Source organism: Nannospalax galili, unplaced genomic scaffold (genome assembly GCF_000622305.1).
Source record: "Nannospalax galili isolate Female #2095 unplaced genomic scaffold, S.galili_v1.0 scaffold218, whole genome shotgun sequence".
In the NCBI taxonomy this organism is placed as follows: Eukaryota; Metazoa; Chordata; class Mammalia; order Rodentia; family Spalacidae; genus Nannospalax; species Nannospalax galili.
In genome coordinates, this window is record NW_008343207.1 from 4472532 (window position 1) to 4480260 (window position 7729).

General features: G+C 44.3%; 1 non-coding gene across 1 annotated transcript; it reads left to right on the forward strand.

Annotated features, from left to right (window-relative positions):
- The first annotated feature begins 3298 nt into the window (after window positions 1-3298).
- Window positions 3299-3485, forward strand: LOC115071413. The gene has a single exon (XR_003850498.1). It is a non-coding gene; the product is annotated as a U2 spliceosomal RNA (small nuclear RNA).
- Window positions 3486-7729: the final 4244 nt, after the last annotated feature.

Genomic DNA, 7729 nt, shown 5'->3' on the forward strand with positions numbered 1-7729 from the left:
ATGATAACTTGTCTCTAGTAAAAAGTAAAAGTTAATCCAAAGAAATTAAGGACCTATCTGTTAGTGAAAATAACAAAGCTCAGCCAAGTGTGGTGGTGCACTGCTTTAATCCCAGCACTCTCAAGACAGAGAGAAGCAGATCTCTGTGAATTTGAGGACAGCCTGGTCTATATAGAAAGTTCCAGGCCTTCAAGGGTTGCATAGTGTGAGACTGTCTCAAATCAAAACAACAACAACGAAAAATTCTTAAAAGAAAACAGAGGGAGCCTGGCATGGTGGTACATGCCTTTAATCCCAGCACTTGGGAGGCAGAGGCAGGTAAATCTCTGAGAGTTTGAGGCCAGGCCAGCCGGGTCTACATAGCAAGTTCCAGGCCAGCTGGGGCTACCGGAGACCCTGTCTCAAAAAGACCAAACAAAAAAAGGAAAACCATTATTTCTTGGAAATGACATCAAAAGCAGAGGCAGTGAAAGAAAAAAAAAATAGATTAACTGGACCTTATCAAAATTTCAAACTTGTGAGTAAAAGACCTAATCAACAGAGCGGAAAAAAAAAAAAAAAAGGCAACTCACATAAGCTAAAAAATGTCTGCAAATCATCTGTCTGAAAAAGAGTTCGTGTCCAGGGACAGATAAGGAACTCTTACAGGTCAACAACAGCCATCTCACCATTAAATATTAAAACTTTTTAAAATTAAATAATTATTTAGTATGCCTCATCATGTGAACAGAAGTCAGGATAACTTGAGGGAATCAGTTCTCTCCTTCCACCTTTATGTGGATTCCAGGAATTGAACTCAGGTCATCAAGTTTGGTAGCAGGTGCCTTTACCCTCTGAGCTATCTCACCAGTCCCAACTTTTAAAAATTATTTTACTTATTTTTATTTTATATGTAAGAGTGTATTATCTACATGTAAGTAAGCATACCCGTGTCATGCAATGCCCAGGGAGGACAGAAGAGGGTATCGGATCCCCTGGAACTGGAGTTACAGGTGGTTGTTAGCCGTCATGTGTGTACTAGGAACCGAACCTGGGTCCTCTGCAAGAGCAATAAGTGCTCTTAACCGGTGAGCCATCTCTCCAGCCCCCTCCCCCAACTTTCTTTTTGTTGAAACTTCAGGGCTGGGGATGTGGCTTAGCAGCAGAGTACTTATCCAGCACGCATAAGACCCTGAATTCAAGCCTCAGCTCCCTCCCCCAATACACAGTAAGAAAGAAAAGTCATGGTTTGGTTAAGATTTGTTTTGTTTTGTTATTGATTTGGCTTAAAAAAGCTTTTTAAAGATTTAATTTATTTTTATTTATATGTATGAATGTTTGGTCTGCATGTATAGAAGTCCACCACTTAAGTGCCTGGTCCCATGGAAACCAGAAGAGGGCATCAGATCCCCTGGAACTGAAGATAAGGACCCTTGTTAGCTACCATGTGGGTGACTAGGGAGTAGTCAGTGCTCTTAACCACTCAGTCATCCTTCCAGCTCAGTGTTTTGGCTTTTTTTGAGACAAGGTCTCACTCTGTACCCCAGGCTGGCCTGGAACTCACTATGTAGCTGGGGTTGGCCTCAAACTCAGCAATCCTGCCTTGGTCTCCTAAGTGCTTGGAGAGAAAAATATTTTTAATGTGAAAGTCAAGGAAGAATTAATATCTGGAATACGTAAAGAATTGCACACGAATAAAGAAAAGCAACAGAAAAAATTTAAATGCCTGCAAAGCAATTCAGAAAAGAAAACCCTTGTATCCAGTATACATGAAAAGATACCCATTCCTACTAGTCAGCAGGAAGGTGACTACAGTAAGAGGGCTGACTCAGGCAGCATGGGGAAAGACCCCTTGATATTTGAGCAAAGATGTAAGTGAAACACTGAGATTAGGGACTAGGAAGATGGCTCAGTCCATAAAGCACTTGTTGCATAAGCATGAAGACCTGAGTTCAACATCCAGAACCCAGTAATAAAAGCCAGGCATGGTGGCACACTCCTGTAAACTCAGGGCTGGGGAGGTAGAGACGGGTGACTTTCTGGGGCTCTCAGCCTAGCCCATTTGGCACACTCTAGGTCAGTGAGAGACCCTGTCTCAAAAAACAAGGTGGATGGCTTCTGAGGAATGACACCCAAGGGTGACTTCTACACAGACACATACACCAACACACACACACATACATACACAAATACTGGGAACAACAGTTAGCCAAAGTCCTGGAGGAAGCTGGGCTTGGTGGCTCATGCCTGTAGGAGGCAGGAGGATTACTGAGAGTTTGAGGTCAGCCTGACCTACATAACAAGACTCTGTCTCAAAACAAACAAAACAAAACAAAACAAAAAAAACAACAAAAAAAGACGAGGAGGCCAGAAGTTCAGGGCTGAAATGTGGAAGTGAAATCCATAATCAGAATTGGGCATAGTGGCTCATGCCTTTAGTTCTAGAACTCAGGAGGCAAAGGGAGGCAGATCTCTGTGAGATCGAGGACAGCCTGGTCTACAAATGAGTTTCAGGCCACCTGCGGCTACAAGGAGACTCTGTCTCTAAATAATAAATAAATAAATAAATAAATAAATAAATAAATAAATAAATAAATAAAATAAGAAAGAAGAAAGGAAGAAAGAAAGAAGATTCAGAATTGAGCAAGATGAACTGACTTTTTTCATAGGTCATTTGGAGTGGGGAAGAAGGGAATGTGGGGAGAAATTATGTGGTTTCTCTTTTGATCCTTGCCTCTGTTCCCACTACCTAGAGTTTCTTTCTCTTCTGGAGTCCAGTAGTACAGTGGAGCAGGAAGTAATTCCTTAATCTCTCCTTTCTTCACCTCCTCCGCAGGCTCTTCGTGGGTTAATAGGTGTTACTGCTAATTACAAGAGAACAGCAGATGTGTAAGAATGTCAAAAATGAAATGTGACACATTCAAACACAGAAAGAACATAGGTTGAAATGGATTCAGCTTGCCAAAGACCAAGAGTAGGCGATGAAGCAGGTGCAGAGGGTGTTCTGATACCACACTGATTAAGCTGCAAAGTAATGGAAGCTTTCAGTCTACTGGATTCTGTTTTGTGCTGAAGAGAAATTATTCAAAACTCTCCCAGGCCAGAATCTGAGTCTTATGCCAGTGAGAGTGGTGCTCAACTATAATCGCTGAACTTGGGTGCTGAGGCAGGAAGATTATGGGTTTGAGGCCAGCCTGGGCTACACAGAACCCATCTGTACAACAAAACAAACAAATCAAAAGAATCTGAATCTTTAACCAACAGTAAATAGTGAGGCAAATACAGGCACATTTTTTGGCTTAAATATGTGACTGGCATCATCACGTCTAAATCTCTGGGCTAAGAACAAGGGTAGTGTCTGTTCTTATCAGCTATGTGAAACCTCCTCTATCCAAAGACAATATATTGGATGGATTTTTGGAGCAGGAAGATGGAATATGAGCTTGCTCTGTCCACTCCATGCTTCAGCCTTGTATTACAGTACCTCCAAGGATGGTGCACCTCCTTGTGGGATTTTTAGAAAGTATATAAGACTGAGAGGAGATGGCTCTGTGGCTAAGAGCTCTGCTAGCATGAGAACAAGAGTGTAACAACCCAGGCTTGGCTATGCATGCCTGTAACCCTAGCATTGCGAGATGGAGACAGGTGGATTCCTAGAGCCGGCTGGCAGCTGAAATGCAGATCCTGTCACTAGTAAGAGGTATAGGTAGAGAGTAACAGAGGAAGACACCCAATGGCCTGCTGTGGTTTCTACATGCATGGGTGCATGCATGCCCACCCTAACAAGCATGTACCACACACATGCATGTGTGTGTGTATGCATATGTGTGCATGCATGCGTATGTGTTGCTCTTGGGCCAAATCTGGCCCCCACTGACTGTTTTTAATAAAGTTTTATTGGAACACAGCGGTATGATTCATTTATGCATCACGTAAAGCTGGTTTTGCTCTACAGCCACCAACTTCTGTTACAATAGTTATCAGCAGTATTTAGCTTGGAAAGCCTAAGATGTATGCTCTCCTGACCTTCATAGAAAATGTTTGTAGGCCCCCTGCTACAGAACTAGTCTTCAGGTGAGCTTGTCTATGGTCAAAAGGATGCTGTTGTTCTCTTGGTCATATGCCCAAATTTTTGGTGATTTTTCCTAAAAAGGAAAATGTTTGACTTAAAATTTATGTGGTATTTTGTGTGTTCACTCTGACCTGCAATTCTTGAATCTTCCTGTGCACCCATACCTCTCCCCCTCCCCCTCTCTTTGGGTTGGTGACAATCTCAAAGTCTTTTGGCATCTCAACCCTTTCCTCTTAGGGTGGATCTTATGAAACCTTGTCAAACTTCTTTCTTAGCTTTTTAAAAAATTGTTACTGTTTATTTGTATGCTTTTACTTTTTAGGTTTTATTTTTTTGAGACAGGGTTTCAGTAGTCCAGACTGGCTTTAACTCGCTATGTAGCCAGGTATGACCTTGAACTTCTGAGCCTCCTGGCTCTACCCACTAAGTGTTGGGATTTTAACTGTGGACCACCATGTCCAGTTGAACCTCTTTTAAAATGCAAGTAGGCTTCAGAAAACAACTGATGGTAAATGAGGTCCTTTACAGCATCTTTTTGGCCAAAGAGAGCATTTTACTTCTGAAGGAGAACCCCAGTTAGGGCTCTGCCTCATTATTAACAAAGTTCAATTTTGAAGGTTCTGTGACATCCCTCAGCTTCTCTGAAAGAAGTTCTGGAGTTATTGTTCAATGTAAGTTCTAAGCATCCTTGAAAATATTTTATTTATTTATTTAATCATGTGTGTGTGTGGTGTGTGTGTGTACAAGTGCCATGATGTGTGTATGGAGGTCAGAGGACAATTTGCAGGAGTCATTCTCTAATCAAGTCTGTCAGGTGTGGAGGCAAGCACCTTTATCCTCTGAACCATCTCACCCACCCTGAGTAAATCTTGACTACTGTGATTTCACTAATTCTTTTTTGATTTTTTGTTTGTTTTGAGATAGGATCTCACTATGGAACCCTGACTGGCCTGGAACTCGTTATGTAGACCAAGCTGGCCTCCAGTTCACAGAGATCTACCTGTCTCTGCCTCCTGAGTACTAGGATTAAAGGCATGCACCATGACACATAATAGATGCTCAGTAAACCTTTATTGAATGAGCAGGATCCATTTTTTTCTCTCTCCACTCAGTCCTGTTAGAGGAACAGTTTCCAAGACAAAAACTGCCACTGCCACCTGCAGGTAGAAAGTGGAACTGCAATGCTCAGAACTGCTAAGCCTGGAAAACTTGACTTTTGAGCAAGGCGAGATTAACAAGTTTCTTCTTTAGCTTTATGTGGAATTCATCAACCTTGTCTTGTCATTTCCAGTTGTGGATCTCTGCACACTTTCTCCAGTAGTGTTTTCAAGCCTTCTCAGGGCTTATTAAATGCCGAGTGTTATGCCACATCACATTTTGCAGTAAGTGCACTACCATCCTGTTTTATAGGAATCCCAGCACAGAGGCACATTCAAGGTCGCATGGCTAGTAAGCAGCAGAAAGGATTTGAATCCACACACTGTGGCTCTGAAAATGTGTGTTCTAAATTTTAAAAAATATTTGTTGTGGCCAGGCGTGGTAGTGCACACCTTTAATCCCAGTACTTGGGAGGCAGAGGCAGGCAGATCTTTGTGAGTTCAAGGCCAGCTTGGTCTACACAGCAAGTTCCAGGACAGCTGGGGCTACAAGGAGACCGTTTCTCAAAAATAAACAAAACAAAACAAAACAAACAAACAAAAAATACATATGGTGTGTGTGTGTGTGTGTGTGTGTGTATGTGTGTATGGGTGGATGCACTTGTTGCTTCGAGAGTGTGGTAGTCAGAAGACAACTTTTGGGTGTCAGTTCTCTCCTTCCACTATGTGGATTCTGGGGATCAAACTCAGGTTGTCAGGGTTGAGGAAAGCACCTTTACCCTCTGAGCCATCTTGCCAGTCCCCCCCCCCCCGTGTGTGTGTGTGTGTGTGTGTGTGTGTGTGTGCACGCAGGTTTTGTTTGTTATTGTTGTTTACACTTGGATTTTGTTGGTTTTGAGACAAAGTTTCACTATGTAGCTTTGGCTGGCCTGGAACTCTCTATGTAGACCAAGCTTGCTTCCAATTCACAGAGATCTGCCTGTCTCTGCCTCCTGAGTGCTGGAATTAAAGTCATGTGCCACTATGCTCAGCCTGTGTGTGTGTTTTAACATATTTTTTTGGAATTAATTTTTTAAATTTAATATTATGTGTATGTTTTGCCTGCATGTATATGAGTGCATGACATGCATGCAGTGCCCACAGAGGCCAGAAGAGGGTGTTGGATCTCCTGGGACTGGTGTTATGGATGGGTGTTAGCCAGCTGCCATGTGGGTGCTGGAAATCAGACCTGAGTCCTCTGAAAGCACAGCCAATGCTCTTAACTGCTGAGCCATTTTTCCAGCCTCTAAACGTATTTTAAAAAATACTGTATTTAGGCCGGGTGTGGTGGCACACGCCTTTAATCCCAGCATTCGGGAGGCAGAGGCAGGTGGATCTCTGTGAGTTCAAGGCCAGCCTCGTTTACATAGTGAGTTCCAGGTCAGCTCGGGCTATAGGGAGACCCTGTCTCAAAAAGACTGGAAAAAAAAATTGTATTTAGCTGGGCGTGGTGGTGCACACTTGTAGTCCCAGCACTTGGGAGGCAGAGGCAGGCAGATCTCTGTGAATTCGAGGCCAGCCTGGTCTACATAGCGAGTTCCAGGCCAATTGGGGCTACAGGGAGACCCTGCCTCAAAAACACCAAAAAAATTATTTAGTTTTTAAATTTTATGTGCATGAGTGTATTGCTTGCAGGTTGGTAGGCACACCCATATTGTGCAATGCCGCCAGAGGTCAGAACAGGGCATCAGATCCCCTGTAAACGGAGTTAAGGACGGTTGTTAGCTGTTGGGGACTCATTCTGTTTTGAGTTGTAGTCTTTCCATGTCCGGATAGCCGCATGTCGGCTCGGCGTGAATGGGAGACTCCTCTTCTCAGCAGGGCACCCCCCACTCTCTTCCTGACTCATCTTTGAAGTAGCCGCCATAAATACATGGCCTCTGGCATAGGAACTGCCAGGTTTTCCTGTGTGATAATTAGGCAGTGTCTGGCAGCCCGGCAGAAGCCCACCACCACATGTAAATAGGGCATCCTAAAAGCACCTATCAACTAAGGCTTTTGCCACTGCCCCCACAGTATAAAATATCCTGGTTTCCCCTAATTAATCGGAGCTGAATCACTAAGACCTGGAGCCGAGCTGAATCACTGAATAAAGGAGCGGTAACACTGAGTCTGACTGAGCTGAGTTCTGTGTCTTACTGCCTATGATCCAGTCTTCCCAGAGAGGGCTGTCTCTTCATAAACCACGACTCGTGGAGACCCTGCTTTCACCGACTCGCACCTCCCCTCGTGACCCGGCAGCTGACGGATCTCGAACCCAGAGAGAGTGCCAGGTAGATTGGGACTGAACCCGCCCAGGCGGCTGACAGCGGTCCTCTAGAGCCACCAGCCCCGGTAGCAGAGAGCCTCAGCAACGCGGTGCGTGACATGCACACACCCCAGCAATGTGGCGTGCAGGATGGCGCGGGAGAGACAGGCGCCAGCCAGCAGCTGGCGTTCCGCGAAACCCACGCACCCATATCTGGCGCCCAACGTGGGGCCTCTGAACTCTGTGCCAGCTAGCAGCTGGCGCCCCCTGAAACACAGGATTCGTGAGTATCTC